This window comes from Eucalyptus grandis, chromosome 3 (assembly GCF_016545825.1).
Source record: "Eucalyptus grandis isolate ANBG69807.140 chromosome 3, ASM1654582v1, whole genome shotgun sequence".
Lineage (NCBI taxonomy): Eukaryota > Viridiplantae > Streptophyta > Magnoliopsida > Myrtales > Myrtaceae > Eucalyptus > Eucalyptus grandis.
In genome coordinates this window covers 62,546,812-62,563,333 of record NC_052614.1, presented here as the reverse complement: position 1 = coordinate 62,563,333, position 16,522 = coordinate 62,546,812, and the positions used below count along the sequence as shown (strand labels likewise).

General features: G+C 40.3%; 1 pseudogene; it reads left to right on the top strand.

Moving 5' to 3' along the window:
- The first annotated feature begins 4,725 nt into the window (after nt 1-4,725).
- On the top strand, nt 4,726-7,652 carry LOC120292030 (annotated as a pseudogene).
- The last annotated feature ends 8,870 nt before the right edge of the window (nt 7,653-16,522 follow it).

Here is a 16,522-nt window from a genome sequence, read left to right as displayed (position 1 = left end):
GTCAGGTAAAAGGAGCAGGAAAATACAGGGCAATCCAAGCCTGAAGAACCCGAAAAGGGCCAAAGAAAATGGACGAAGATGCATGAATGTGGATTCCTCGTATAATGCGGCAAGGATGATAGTGACACGACCCAAGGCTATCATGCGCCGCCCGCCAAGGTCACTATCATAATTGAAAAGCTTTCTCGATTTTGGTTTTTTTTTTTTTTCTCAGACAGGAGATATAGAATTTAGTCTCAAGCACCATCGGTAAAATTTAAGGTCAAAGGCAAGGAAAAGCCCTAAATTAACTAGATTTGGGCAATCAGACACACTCTATCATGGAAATTTCATGGATAGGAAGCTTTTCTCTAACAAAGCGCGGAAATCAACCCTTTAAAGTTGGAGAGATACGATCTGATGGATCTCGTATAAAACAGGGACACAGAGTTACTTGATCAGGATTATTCCATAGAGTCGTCGTGGGGCTGGAACATATAGTTGTCATTTGTCAAAGCGAGAAAGATATGCGGAAGCCGAATATTCAGGAGCTTTGGGATTTAATTGAAGCACTGGGTTGAAGTATAATGGAGAATTCCAAGAAAAGAGAAACTGGAACGAGGAGTAGCTTGCATCAAAATTGAAGACGAAGATGAAGATGAAGATGAAGTTGAAGTTGAATGAAAATGAAATCTTGTCAAGTCTCTATACCATTCCAAAAGAAGCAATGACTAATGGTAATGGTTCGCAAACCTATCGTCAATCAGAGGATGATGTGTCAAGATGTTACAAAGGCGAGGGAAGAGTACCAAAATAGTCATAAACATTTTGTATTGGTACCAATTCGTCCATCCGGCTAATTTAAGCTCTCGGTATCTTACGTGGTGCCACGTGGGACAAATTTTATGATTATTTATAATTTTTTCAGATTTTTCAAATTATTTATTTCTTTTTTTCCTTTTTTTTTGTCTTTTTTTTTTTTTATTTATCTTTCTCTCGTTACCCTTGGCCGGCGAGGTCGTCGGCCAGCCGGCCAACCATCGCCAGCCACTGGCTGGTCGGGGGTGAGGGGCCCCGCACCCTCGTCCCACCGGCGAGGGCCGAAACCCGCCCATTGGCCGATGAGGGCCTCGCGCCCTCACCTGCATTCAAGCAAGGGCCCTCGGGGGAGGCAGAGTCTTCGAGCAGCGACGGAGAGAGATGCTGCGAGGAGAAGCGCTGAGCATGTACATGCCCTTGCTCGGATCTTGGCGAGGGCCACCGTGCCCTCGCTTGCCACAAGCGAGGGCCGCCGCGCCCGCCTATGGTTGACAAGGGTGCCGAGGCCTCGCCTAGATCCGGTGGGGGCCGACGCCTCACTTGTGGCCGGCAAGGGCGCGGGGCCCTCGCCAGCCAAGGGTAAGGAGAAAATAAAAATAAAAATAAAATAAAAGAGAAAAAATAAATAAATAAATAAATAATTTAAAAAAATCTGAAAAAAAAATTATAAAAATCATAAAATTTTTCCATGTGGCGCCACGTAAGACCGCCAGCGCCATATTAGCAATTTCCGGCTTAAATTAGCCAAATTGATTGAATTGGTACCAATATAAAAATGTTTATGACTAAATTAGTCTAATTGAAAAGTTTAGAACTGAATTAATACCAATACAAAATGTTTAGAACTATTTTGATACTTTTCCCCAAAGGCAAACATAAAGTGGTTGTCAAAATGCGGAGTGTGAAGCATTCAAGATATAATACGCACCCATCCAAACTTTTGAGAGGTAATCCGTGCCTTTCAAATTTTTAAAATAACAAAAATGGGAGTATGTGTTTATACCAAAAAATAGCCAAATCTTTATAATCGACATGATCCTGATATGAGCAAATATAACTTGGCATCAAATGTGGTGTGGCTATCGACAATTAGCCAATTACGGGAATTTTTTGTCTACTGCTAGGCACATTGATGACCTTGCCCCGTGTTGGCGACATGCCAAGCGGCCTCATCACGAGGATCAGGCCCGGGGGAATTTTTCCCTATTTTGGTTAAATTTTACTCCCAGCGATTTATCATTACCTCATTTTACGTTTGGGGTTGACTCCAATAAACGAGACAGTTTAAGAACCTGTCCAGGTCCAACCAGCTTCTTTGTAAGGCGTCCTGGACCCTGCCCCGTGTTGGCGACATGCCAGGCGGCATCATCACGAGGATCAGGCCCGGGGGAATTTTTCCAATTTTGGTTAAATTTTACCTCCGGCAGTTTATCATTATCCCATTTTACGTTTGGAGTTGACTCCAATAAATGGGACAGTTTAAGGACCTGTCCAGGCATGGACACAGTCATTGGTATATAGTGATGACTCATCAACGATCGAGATTTGTGTAAATTTAAATAAGTGTGGGGAACCAAAGCCGAGGAAGATGAAGATGCAGATTGATGGTTGAATGGAGTGAAGGCTTAAGAGTTATAAGCACTTGGAAGAGCAAGATAACAGCCAGAATTCCACAAGCCTGTATTAATTTAATTTGGCAAAAGGGTTGGCTTTTTATCAGGCTTAAAATCATTTCCTCCACTCCCCTCCACGAGGCGACTATTGTGGACATAGAATCGGATGAGGGTCAACTCCTCCCTCCACTCTTCGATTTTCTCTCTCCTTTTGCCAGCTTTAATTAATCTTTCAGGAGCTTAATACGGTTATATGATTGGCATAATCAGGCCGAGTTCAAAGCTTGATTAGACAGTCGTGGGGTACTTCGCTTTTCCCATGATTTATTAGCGCATCTGTCCACAACCCTTTTTCAGATCCAAAAGAAAATATAAGGATCGAAATCGATCGGTTTTAATTATATCGTGTTGTCAGCAGCAATCAATTTGCAGTTTTATAGCATGTTTTTTTGGATGATCACATTTTGCTTATCTAGGAGATATGTGTGGCCATCGTTTTGATCAGCTTAAGAAGATGTTACCAATGATTTCTTGGGCCAACTCCAAAAGCTTGATCATCAGCTCCATTTTTATTGATATATGTCCGATTTTTAAAAGAATTATTCGATGGAAAACTTTTTTTTTATTTTATTTAATTTTATGTTGCCTAATACGTTGATCCCACGTAAAAAAGTTCTATGAATGGGAGATTCATAAATGGAAAAAGAAAAGCAAGTACGGCCATGTAACGATATATATGTCTAATCACGGATTATTTAACAAGCAATCTTTTATTAGTAATAAATTTGTAAATAGAATAATGGGTCATTCTGCTTGTTTCTAGGTCGAATCATATGAGTAGCTTCTATTTTTTTTTTTTTTTTTATACCCAGAAATCTCGTACAATCGTCACACTTAAAACATCAAGTGTCTCCACTGGATTTCGAACCCCTCACCTTTTGACAATGATCAATGGAGCTCTTATCCAAATAAAGCAGAGCCACCTCGGCCGGTAGTAATATGAGTAACTTCTATTTATCTTCAAATAAAGTCTCTTTACTAAGCATCTGGTCGGAGTAAGTCTCTTTTCGATTCCTTCCACCAAGAATCATCTCCGGAGAAAAGCGATATCTCCCATATACCAAGATGACAAAGCCATATTTCCATATTCCAACAATAATATATGGAGAAAAGATTGAGAAAGCGATATTTCCGTGTACCGTGTACCAATTGTAATCTCCAGAGAAAAGATGAGAAAGCGATATTTCCGTGTACACACCAATAATAATTCCCATGTGTGTGAGCAAACTCCCACTTGTATTATCCATCTAGAGATGTAGTGATTTTGGAGAAAAGATGAGAAAGCAATATTTTCGTGTACACACCAATAATAATCTCCATGTGCGGGCAAACTCCCACTTGTATTATCTATCTAGAGATGCGGTGATAACCTTTTAATCCAATACAACAACGAGAGCGGAAGTAACGTAGCCGGATAAACAACTGACATATGATATAGTCTTTATCCCTTCCGATAAGAGGATCAAATCACCTACCATATTTTGAACGGGAAAAAAATGCGAACAAGCCTTCATTATTCTTCAACACGCTACTATAGCTAATCAAATTTGATTTTGCTAGGAACTCAAACATATGTGTGTAATATCTATGAGGTTATTATTAGACACTAGAAAGACCATTGTCATTTTATCATTAGGTGACCTATGACATGCTTTCCTTTTTAATTAACCAACCAAATTCTCTTCCCATATTGTGAAGACCCTCGAATGTTTCTCCCACGTCGGTTCCCCTCTTGCTATTATTGCTGGCTACGAGTGGCCTATGCTCTAGATTGATCATATTGATAGGATTCACTAGGAAAATAGAAAACGCAAATGAGCATCGATCTTTTGGCAACGAGTTCGAAAGACATTTTGCTGACTCCATGCCGACCTCACATCCTGTTTCTCTCTCCCTCTTTTTACATCCTTGCATGCATGTCGACTTTCCACGATACCCAATTTTTCTTCTTTACGTGCATTTAGATGCAAACAAGGCCGCTCATGTGCACTTGGATGAAACGAGACCTTTACTGGTTTCATTTGATTCCAAACCGCAAAATCATACTTTTAACATGTCTGTGTTCCCACGAGTCTAGTTCCACAATACCACCCCTCTCTTCTGAATTTTTGCTGTATATAACTCCATCTACAGCCATCCCTCAGGCCTCCTGCACCTCTCACTTCATTCTTCTCTTGGCCACTCTAACCACACCGACTCTAATTCCTTCTTCTCAATTCCATTATCCAACTCTCTCTCTCTCTCTCTCTCTCTCATGGAGAATCCAAACAACCAGATCGTCCATGCATCCATTGATGTCCCCCCAGAAGATGGCTCCGAATGCTTCAATGACGACCGTCGTCCCAAACGCACAGGTGACTTTATTTTTGTCTTCATTTCTTTCCTGAAAAGAGTGAAGTGAAAATTACCACGACTTGTTATGAAGGACTTGGGCGAGCTACCACAAAGAATCACCTGTCTTCAAGATCAATGGCATCATGTCAATACCGCCAACAAACCAGGGAATAAAGCAACAAAAGTATGAGATATTCTTCACAGGAAAAAAAAGGACTATTTCTGTAAAACAGAGTCAGTGAAAAAGGAAATTTATCTCGCCAGTAGCCTAGCCCCGCAAGCATTTCACGTCAACCCGTGTTGTGATCTCAGGAGAGTAGCTGAAATTACGACCTTTTTTTAAAAAAAATGCTTAGAGATACTTTCCACGGTACCCTCCTAATTATACATCTCCAAGTATGTTGTCTGGCAGTATATTCTATTAATAGTAAATTTGAAGATGTGTGGTGAGGATGGTACACTTTTCTTGCTTTAGCTAAAGCAGCAATTCTTCTTCTCTTTTCCATTTTAACGGAGTAAATTAAAATGGAAAGCTAGAATGTTTAGTGACATGTTACATTGGGTGCATCATGTGATGATTGACAAATGCGACACATGTTCAATGGGCCCAACTTGTCTAGCTAGCAAACTTTAAGCTGAGCGTCCTCTTCCTCCCGCCCCGACCAAGAAATTATCGCCCCGCAAGCTCTCTCTCTCTTCTGTCGCCCTAGTCTCTCTCTTCCGCCAAGCCTTCGGAGGACCGACGAACCACCGCGCCACCCCTCTGGTCCGGCATCGCCTGCACTCACGGCCGGGTTGCGTCCCTCTTCCTCGCTGGCAAGAACCTCTTCGGCTGCATCCCCTTCGAGCTTGGCCTCCTCGGCTGGCTCAGACGGCTCAACCTCGCCGGCAGTGACTTCTCCGATCCCATTTCCTCCCGCCTCTTCAATGTGACCTCATTCGTCTCTCTTCATCGATCGGCTGAAGGCTCGGTGGGGAAAGAAGGGGGTGATCACAGTCCTTCTGGTTTGTCACGCTGGCACAAGATGCACTGAATATTTTCTTGGCTTGTGTGTGAATAAATGCAGAGACGGTATGGACAGCGAGCGCTCTCATAATCACAGAACTGATCGGATCTGGAGGCCCGTCCCTGGCTTGGGCCATCGCGCAGCTCGGCTGGATTGCTGGCCCCACCATCGTGCTCCTATTTGCCTTTGTCACTTACTACACCTCCACCCTCCTCACCACCTGTTATCGCTCCGGCGACCCCACCACCGGCAACCGTAACTACACCTACATGGGTGCTGTCCGTGACAATCTTGGTATGTCACATTTGTATCTGTGTTCATGTTCATATTCACATACTAATGTCCGAGTCAAGTCCAATCATGTTGTGTTGGGTGCTAAAATCTTATCTTTTATTAAATTCTCCAGGTAGCTTCAAAATCAAGCTTTTTGAGCTGGTTTTATACGTGAGCCTCTTTGGGGTTGCCATTGGTCACACCATTGCATCTTCCACCAGCATGATGTGAGTATATTTGCAATGAGAATTCTAGTGATTGCTATTTCGATGGTGTCAAAAGTTATGTGAGTTTGATTTTATTGGCTTCCATGGTCATTGCAGGGCTATCAAGAGATCCAATTGCTTCCACGAGAAAGGTGAGAAGGACCCGCGTCACATCAACAGCAATCCTTACATGATTGCGTTTGGCTTCATTGAAATCATTTTCTCTCAGATCCCCAATTTCAATCAGCTGTGGTGGCTGTCCATAGTCGCCGCCTTCATGTCCTTTACCTACACCATCATTGAACTTGGCCTTAGTATTGCCAAACTTGCAGGTACATGAAATTTTTTCTTGCTAAACTGCTCTATTTATGTTTCTAAGCTATCTCCATTGGTGATAGAACCGAGTCGAATTATGAAGTTCTGATTTAGTGTTCTCTTCTGGTTTGTTTTATCTTCAGAGACAGGAAAAATTAAGGGAAGTCTCACTGGAATCAACATCGGGGCCTTGACCTCAACGCAGAAAATTTGGAGGAACTTCCAGGCTCTTGGTAACATCACCTTTGCCTATTCGTACTTCCTCATCCTCATTGAAGTTCAGGTGACCAGAGCTCTCTCAAATGCATGACACGAGAAAGTACTAGTGATGGTTAATAGTTCTGATGAATTGAAATCGTTGACATGATGAGTTTATATTTGTTTTAGGACACCATCCAGTCCTCTCCATCTGAATCAAAGATGACGAAAGAAGGCCAGTCTTATCAGCATAGCAGCCACAACCCTTTTCTACATGATCTGTGTGTGCATGGGATACGCAGCCTTTGGCGATATGGCACCCAAAAACCTCCTCACTGGGTTCGGCTTCTACAACCCATACTGGATGGTCGACATTGCAAACGCCACAATCGTGATCGTCCTCCTCTGCACGTACCAATTCAACTGCCAACCCCTATTCGCCTATGTTGAGAAGACCTTGGATGAGAAATTTCCCAACAGCCAGTTCATCGAGAGGAAGATCGAAATCCGCATCCCCAGGTGCAGCCCTTACGAGCTCAAACCCTTCCAGTTGGTCTGGAGGACGGTCTTCGTGATCGGGACCACCTTCATCTCCATGCTCCTCCCATTCTTCAACGACATTGTTGGGCTGCTCGGAGCGCTAGGTTTTTGGCCCCTCACGGTCTTTTTTCCCAGTCGAGATGTATATTAAGCAGAAGAAAATACCCAAGTGGAGCACCAAGTGGGTGTTCCTCCAGATTGTAAATGTGGCTTGCCTTATCATCACCATTGCTGCAGCCGCTGGTTCTGTCGCCGATGTATTTCTCGACCTCAAGTCCTTCAAGCCATTCAGTACTGACTACTAAACATCGTGCTACTGATAGGAATGTCGCAAGTAGGGAAAGGACCGAGTGAAGGCGCAAGAGATTATTTTTCATGTTCATGTTCGCAGAAAGTTTATTGTGTTTGTGGAATTTGCTGTGTGATAAGTTTTAGGGTCATGTTTCAGTTTCACTGTATAACTATGTAGGGACAGGAAGGGCTATAGTTAGTGTCTGCATGTTGTGTCCATCGTCATAAGAATGTGACTCTTGTATAATTTATCAATAAAAATGGGAAGCTTCAAGAAAAAGGAAGTTCAAGATCTTCTCTTGCTCATATATTTTGATCTTGGGGGCTATACACAAGCAGATCTCGTTTTTTGTTTTTTTTTAAAGCAGTATATGATGACCGTTGAATCATGACAAGGACAAAACCGACGGAGTTTTATTCCTATCTTTACCACCAAAATGTCGAAAGCCTCTCTGAGAAAGGCATTCGTTTGATTTAATTTCTCATGATCTCGATAGTGTGCAAATTCAATGGAGCACGAACTCAGTCTAGTTGGATCTTGAAAGCAAAGAAACCTGTTTTTTTTGGTCCATCCCACCCCAATTTCACCATTAATTCATGAACTTACAGTATGGAATCGGTGATTATCCTACAGTCGTTATGCAGTTTCTGGTCATGCATAAAATCTGATTTGCTTTTAGCAAAAATCCAAACCAACATAACAAGGCTCGAACTTCTTTCTAATTTGAGGCTACCTTAAGGTTGAAGACACAAAGACTAGGTCATTGGAAAAAATAAAAGGAAATGGCTTTTCAAAATTCTTGCTAATTGAGGGCCGCGTTCCCACTTGTGTCTACGATAAAGCTGCTCAGTGTTAAATCATCTATGTCGCCCGCTTAGTTGCCTGGGCAGGGGAAGAAAAGGAAGAAGGTGGCTTTCCACGGTGGTGAGTTTCCCGTGTAAGGACTAGGGAGAGGAGAGGAGGTGGACGATGAGAAAAAGTGGGGAGGAAAAAGCAAAGAAAGTACTTTTTTTTTCTTAGACGTCTGGGCGGCACGAAATCGGCCCTGCCTTAGATACAACCTTTCTCGGAGCTTTTTAACCAATAATAAACAAGCTTTGTGGGGGAGATGCCAAGTCCGCGAAGATTCTTCCGTGCGTGCCGGGAATGCGCGTTTATTTATTTATTTATTCGGTTCGTGCTCATAATTAGTGAATAAGATTCTTCTTTTTCGATTAGCAAAATCTAAGATTTATTTGTGATTAAGTGAGTAACACAAACTCATTTCGTTGGCACGTTTTTGAGGAGGCAAGCTTAAAGGCAGGAGTCGGGGCAGGAGGCCGCCATCGCCAGAGACTTTCAGGCGCTAGTTGCCAGCAGAATCTCCAAGGAATATCATTGGAACTATATAATTTGCATTTTTCTATCTTTTCTAGTGAATTCTATCAATATGATCATCGGAAGGTCATGAGAAAGGGAAACTTCAATCCAATCTACATTGTGGGTTAGGAAGGCACAGGATCTCAAACCTTGCTCTTTAATTTATTTTGTGTTTGTTTTGACAAGAGAGGAAAAAAAGAAGTTAATTTCTCATTTATCTTAGCAATAATATCTTTAAAAAAAATCAAATAAATGGAACAAATATTTCATGCGAGGACTCATTAATTACATTATCAAATGAATGTATTGTCTCGTAATGTGGTCACATTTCGTTTTTGCTTGTGGGGGTGAAATCGAAACCCCGGTAGGTGAGCTTCATCGTTCGGCCTTGCGTTCACCGCATCTGGGGATGTCGTACCTTCTTTGACCCTATACTTAATTTCTCTTTCATCAAGGAAGGGACCGGCATTTGGAGTGCACTTATGAGGAATAAGGGCGAAGCTTCTTTGCACCGCGACTTTAGTGGACGAGTGATTTGTGTTAAGTCCAAAGTCAAGAGGTTTAACTTGTTGCTTGTATCGGCTAAAGTTGAACCAGGTATCGAGAGGTTTGACACGGCGGCAGTTGATGGAGACCTTGGTTTGACCGTGGTGGTGCCGACAGGCGAGATCAAAGTCAAGAGTTTTGACTTTCTGCTTGTATCGGCTAAAGTTGAACCAGGTATCGAGAGGTTTGACACGGCGGCAGTTGGTGGAGACCTTGGTTTGACCGTGGTGGTCCAGACAGGGACTTTGAACTTAACACAAATCATTCGTCCACTAAAGTTGCGTTACAAAGAAGCTTCGCCACGGCGAGAGAGGGTAGCCAGGTACGGTGAAATCACGCGGTCATTTCAAGGAATTCTCCGCTCGTTTTCATAATATCGTGAAAGGACAATTTGTTTTTTTTTTTTTTTATAAGGCACACCGTCACAAGCCATGTTAACGAGTGATCTTGAAATTTCATTGAAAATCGATGTTTTACATTAATATCACAATTTTTCATCATGGGCGATCACTTAAGCCATGACCGGACCTGGGAAAACAATCGTTTTTGGCCTCCCAACCCAACATGAGACAATTAACCTATTATTTTTTCAAAAATTAGAGCCAAATCCATCCGCTCTCTAATTAGTTCTCTTTTATATCCACCATCATGAGTATAATTTTTACAAGGGAGTAAGATAAGTCCGATGATTGCGCAATATGCAATTATCTAACAAATTCCTCCCTACGTGCATCGCCACATAAGCTTTTTCCATCTAAATCTTTTAAACGAGTGGGCTATGCATGGAGTTTGTGCTATCGGATGCCTCTGATGGATCGATTGCTTTCGTACCTAATACCACGACATTTCCAAAAAATAAAGTAAAACAAAGATGGTTTTGTATTTTTTTTAGAGTGCTAATGCTTGAACTAGACATTAGACTAAACAAGTTTTCATGCGTCACGCGTGGTTAATTTTCATTTCTCATGCAATATAAAAATTAACAATAAAGATCATAATTTTAATTGCATTGAATATAAAAAATGATTGAGATTATTTTGTTTACCACTATTTGAATGATTTTCAAGAAAAGCAAACATTAAATGGACATTTTTCCATACTAAACAAGGTAGATGGTTCTCGCGTGATCAATCGGATTTTCAATCCTCCTAAGATCAGCCCAGTCTGGAATCATTATCAGCCCCCTATACTGATTGTTCCACCACCTCCTCTAGTCAGTCTCATTCTTAGATTCAGGCCCTTGTCTTATTTATCAAATCTATAACGGGGCAAGACACATTGCGCTACCATGTCGACAACGATTGAAGCACGCCTTCACCACCATTGATCTCTCAAACTCCATTTCGGCTTTGTTGGTAGGAGTGATTTTTTATCCAATGTGATATCTTGATAGCAAAGCATCAGCACACACGACCAATGACATTATAAAATCCTATATCTTAAACTGTTTTACGATTTGACAAAAGTCTTAGTTGGTAATGGTCGTTTATTGCCTATTAAGCAAGTCGGTAAAGTCTTTTTACATATGAATAATGAAACAAGTTGTATCTAAATTTTAATTTAATGTGTACAGTTGTACATGAACTTTCAATTTGTTTAGTATGATCCTTGAACTTTAATCCAATATGCAATGTCGTTGCTAAACTTTTAATTTATCCAATGTGATCTCTAAACTTTTGATACGTGTTCAATCTAATCCCTAAACTATATGAAAATGTGCAATATTATCATTGTCAAAGTTCATGGAGCATTTGTGTATTTTTCCTTTTGCACTCTTGCTCTCGATCTTTGTTGTTATCTCATGTATCATGTCCCTATCTTGCTCGCAATCTCCTCTTAGTTACTCAACTTGGATGCAGAAGTTCTTATCCTATTGATTTTAACGGTTCATCCTTTACTTTGAAGGATGAATGAACAGAGAAAACTCTCCTCCAAGCTGACTTCTCTCATGATCTTTATCTGATTTCTAACTTATTGATGTCATTTCACTCGCATCCTATCATGGCTTCCTCTACTTCACTCACTCACTCACTCACTAGCATGCTCGTCCTGGGCATCCTAATAGATAAGTTTTGAGTCATGTTTGCAACTCTAGTTCTAGATTAGTATCTTGCGAGTCCTATCTTGTGGGGCAAATCTCATCAATTGCCTTTTGAGTTTGCTAGTCATCGGACATCTTTTCCTTTGATTATAATTCATTTGATGTCTAGATGAGTGCAATTTTATCCATTTTCAGTTTCATATATTTTGTATTATTCATTGATGACTACTCTTAGTTTACTTGGGTCTTTTCTATGAAAATTAAATTTGTAGTGCATACACACTTTTATCGCTTCCATTGTTTTATTGAAAATTTGTGTAATACCAAAATTAAATTTTTACGAACTCATGACAGACGGAACCATCTCAAAATGGCCCATCAGAACGGAAAACACTTAGTGGAAATATCTTGATCCTTATTAATCTATGCTCATATGCTTTCTTGGGTTGATGCTCTTTGTTACTACTTACACTACTAATCGATTTCCCAATCCTATCATCTATGACATTTATTCTTTCCACTTTTTATTCGGGTTCTAGTTTAGTTAATTGTGTTTCTCACAAGTTAGCACCTTATTTTGTATCATGGGTATTTCTTGAGTACGTGTCGAATCACAAAAGCTATTGTTGTATCGATCGATCAAGTGGTCGTGCTTTTATCAGTCGTTATGCTTGGCTTGATTAGAGGATTTTTTTTTCTTTTTATATAATCCTTCAACTCTTTGTCCTGTAACCCACTGTTTAGTATCAGCCCCTTCATTTTTTGTTTCATTCAATCAATTTATTATTTCTTCTCGCTCCTCTAATGCTAGGGGTGTGTAACTGGACCAGGTTTACCTGGTTTCCAATCCGGCCCACCCAGAAAACAGGGTTGGGAACCAGTTTCGGTTGAAACCGGTCTTGGAACTAGTTCCCAAAATTCAGACCCTGTTTAAACCGGTCTAGGAATCGGTTCCAAGGGATTACCTGCCCGGGAACCGGATTGACCAGACCAGTTTAGGAACCAATTTGAGAACCAGTTTTTAAGGTAGCCCCAAATCAAAACCCTAATTCGTTTCTATCTTCTTTACCTCTCACACTCACACGGTCACGACTCACACCCGCAGACTTGCTTTTCCTTCGTCGCACCCCATCGCTAGATCCATCAGTGGGAGAACGCCACCGCCGGAGCCGTCGCCAGGTTTGCCACCATCGCCACCGCGCACCCCCTCAACATCGTCCGCAAACTCCGCACCCGGTTCCAAGGTCTCTCTCTCTCTCTCTCTCTCTCTCTCTCTCTCTCTCTCTCTCTCTCTCTCTCTCTCTCTCTCTCTCTCTCTCTCTCTCTCTCGGGTGCTTCCGGCTTGTGTCGAGTTTTTGGAGTTTGCTTTGGGCTGATACGGATGATCCGTCAATGGGAGAACACCACCGCCGGCCGTCGCTGGGTTCGCCACCGCCGCGCCGCGCACCCCTTGACGCCGTGCGCAGACTCCGCACCCGGTTCCAAGGTCTCTCTTTCTCTCTCGGGTGCTTCCGACTTGTGTCGAGTTTTTGAAGTTTGCTTTGGGCTTCTGTAGGAGTCCACTGTCCAGAACTAGGGCACGACAATGGCATATTTCGCAAGCATTTTGGCAAGAACACGTTGATTCTTGTTATTGATGGTCGGCTTCTACAGCTCGTTGATGCTGATATGTGCCGTGCATGACGTTGGAATTTAATTAACTGCTATGAGTCCTAAGACCATCTAAAAGCTGCTATGGTGTCAGCTCATGGCCATATTATTATTTTTTTCAAATTATACAATCGGTGAATCCTATGTTTAGGTTTAAAGGTTTAATTCTGTGGAATTCCAAAAATTTAAAAATGATGTAGCACCATAGTGCTTCAGAATTGATATGATGCAGCTGCTGGTCAAGACTTTCAATTGTCGAATATTTTTTGGCGGTTGGACTGGTTTATAATGTGAACAGGGTTGCCTCTGCATATAAAATCAACTTTAGGAATGAGTTGACAAAGTTGTGCATTATATTCGCCTAATTTTGCTTCTGAACATCTCATAAATATTAAGACTTATGCATTCTCTTGCATGACCTAAATGTTCAAAAGGTTTGCTTCATTTCTTTCTATCCTATGAAGCTAGATGGTTTGTTTTTCTTTTTTTGTTTTTTTTTTGGTCCGAAGTCTGCATATGGCTGAACTTTATCTTTGGCTTGGTATCTTGACTGTATAATGAGAGACCTAGGATGATTCATTGCTGGGTTTCAGTGATTGAGAGATTTGATTTACTATGAAACTAATATGTTTTTGTAGAATCCTAATATTATATAATTTATTTTCAGTTTTTAGTCAATAGATCAAGACAAAGACATATCAATGGAAGTGGGGGACATAATGAAATGAGTCCGCTCATGGAATTGCCATTCCATGGAGTTGATGAAGTGGAACCTGCAACCATGGGCACGGCAAACAAGGTGATGGTACCTAACTCTCATCCTCCTTCGGGTAAAAAGCGAGATAATCAATCAAATTGTTGGGATAATTTTTCGAGAATTATAAATGAGAAAACATAGAAAACAGTTAAGGTGAGGTGCTTTCATTGTGGGATGAATTATGTGTATAATGTTGATCATGGAACCTCAATTATGTGGAAGCACTTGAGAAAGTGTAAAAAGTATCCTCGTACAGATAAAAAGCAAATGTTGTTTGCATCACGTGACAAAGATGTGGTGGGCAAGGTAGGGAAAAATACTACTAGTGGTGCTAGTGTCTTAACAACATGGAAGTTTGATCAAGAACGTTGTAGGCATATGCTTGCTCGGATGATTATTGTTGATGAACAACCATTTTCCATGGTTAAGCGTGTTGATTTTCGTGATTTTTTTAATGAATTGCAACCTCTTTTCCATCATCTTTCACGATTTACAATGGCAAGAGATTGTATGAAGTTATATCTAAGTGAAAGGACTTGTTTGAAAGCTTACTTTGGTAAGCTTGAATCTATGATTGCACTTACAATGGATATGTGGAGTTCCATTCAAAACTTGAAGTATTTATGTCTTACTGCACATTATATTGATGAAAATTGGCAATTGCAAAAAATAATAATTAATTTTGTGGTGGTGCATAGTCACAAGGGTAAAGAGATTAGGAAAATGTTGGAGAACTGCATTTATGATTGTGGAATAAAAAAGAAGGTGTCCACAATAACAGTGAATAATGCAAGTTCAAATGGTGTGGCCGTTAGTTATTTGAAAGAAAAAAATTTAGAAAGAGGATTTTTTATTTTGAATGGCGATACTTTACATATTAGATGCACTGCTCATATACTTAACTTGATAGTAAGAGATGGATTGAATGAGGTGCGTGATTCTATTGCACGCATCCAAAACATAGTTAGGTATGTGAGGAGTTCTCCGGCGAGAGCTAAGACATTCAAAGCTTGCATTGAGAGTGAGAGGATTGCATACAAAGGTTCGGTCTGTCTTAATGTTGCCACTAGATGGAACTCTACTTACATGATGTTAGACACCGCCATAAAGTTCAAGAAAGCTTTTAAAAGAATGGAAGATGAAGATTTATTTTTCTTAAGGGAAATTGACAATGATCCTCCTAAAGATGAAGATTGGGAAAATTCCATCATTCTTTCTAAATTTCTAAGATGGTTTTATGATACAACCAAAAGGATGTCGGGTAGTTCATATGTTACTTCCAATGATTATTTTGAGGGGATAGCTATGTTGTATAAGTATTTGAATAATGTGACAAATTCTTTAAACCCAAAGCTTCAAGCTATGGGTTTAAAAATGAAAGAAAAGTTTGACAATAATTATGGGAGTTTGGATAAAATTAATATGATGGCATTGATTGTGGTTGCATTGGATCCTACAAAGAAGTTGAATTATGTAAAGTTCTGTTTTGAACAAATCTATGATGATGAAACAAAAATTGATGAGATGCATGATAAAGTGAAGGTCACCTTGGAGAATTGGTATAAATCTTATGAGTGATCTTTTGTTGGCTCTTCTAGTAAAGAAAAATTTGGTGATTCAAGTGTGAGTAATAGTAGTAGTGCTTCCAATGTTGATATTGATGACAATGATTGTGAAATCGATGCTTGACACAAAAGCTTTCTCCACATGAAGAAAAGAGTGTTGGATGAAAAAAAATTTGAGCTTGATTGATATCTTGAAGCTGAAAGTGAACATATCCTTAATATTGATCTTTTGATGTGGTGGAAGAATACTAGGCCAAAGTATAAAATCTTATCTTTGATGGCTCAAGATATTTTGTCTATTCCCGTGACTACCGTTGCTTTAGAGTTGACTTTTAGTACATCGGGACGTGTACTTGATGGCTTTCGAAGTTCTTTGAATCCTAGAGGGGTGAAAGGTTTAATTTGTACTCAATATTGGTTGAGAGCTATTCGCGTGCCAATTAATGTTGAAGAGTGCATCGAGAATGCAGAAAAGTTTGAGGCGAGTAAGTTATATATATTTCTTTCTATCTTGTAGTTCATTCGCATAACTATCTATTAAGTGAATCCTTATTTAATTTCTCTCTTTTTTTTTTAAAAAAAAAATTGTAGATTTGGATTGTCTTACCAAGGACATTATCATTGGAAAATAAACTTCATTTTGTGGAAACTCCAATTTTGTGGTAAGTAAATAGACTTTGTTAAATCATAACTTTTGCATGTCTCTAGAGTATGATTTCTTGTTGATTTTTCTTTATATATGAATTTTAGGTTTTTGTCAGAGATTTTGTACCATGTGGAACGCAAGGCCGAAGAAGGAGAAGAAGATCGAGCGCATCAAGGACAAGGTTGATATGTGATCAGTCAAAAATTGTCCTACAACTTGTTAATTGGCTAAATTGCTTGACTGATCATGGCTGTTTTGTTCAACAGGAAATAAACGACGTTTTAACTGCTACATGCTTAAGGCCTGATCAGGCTTTGATGTT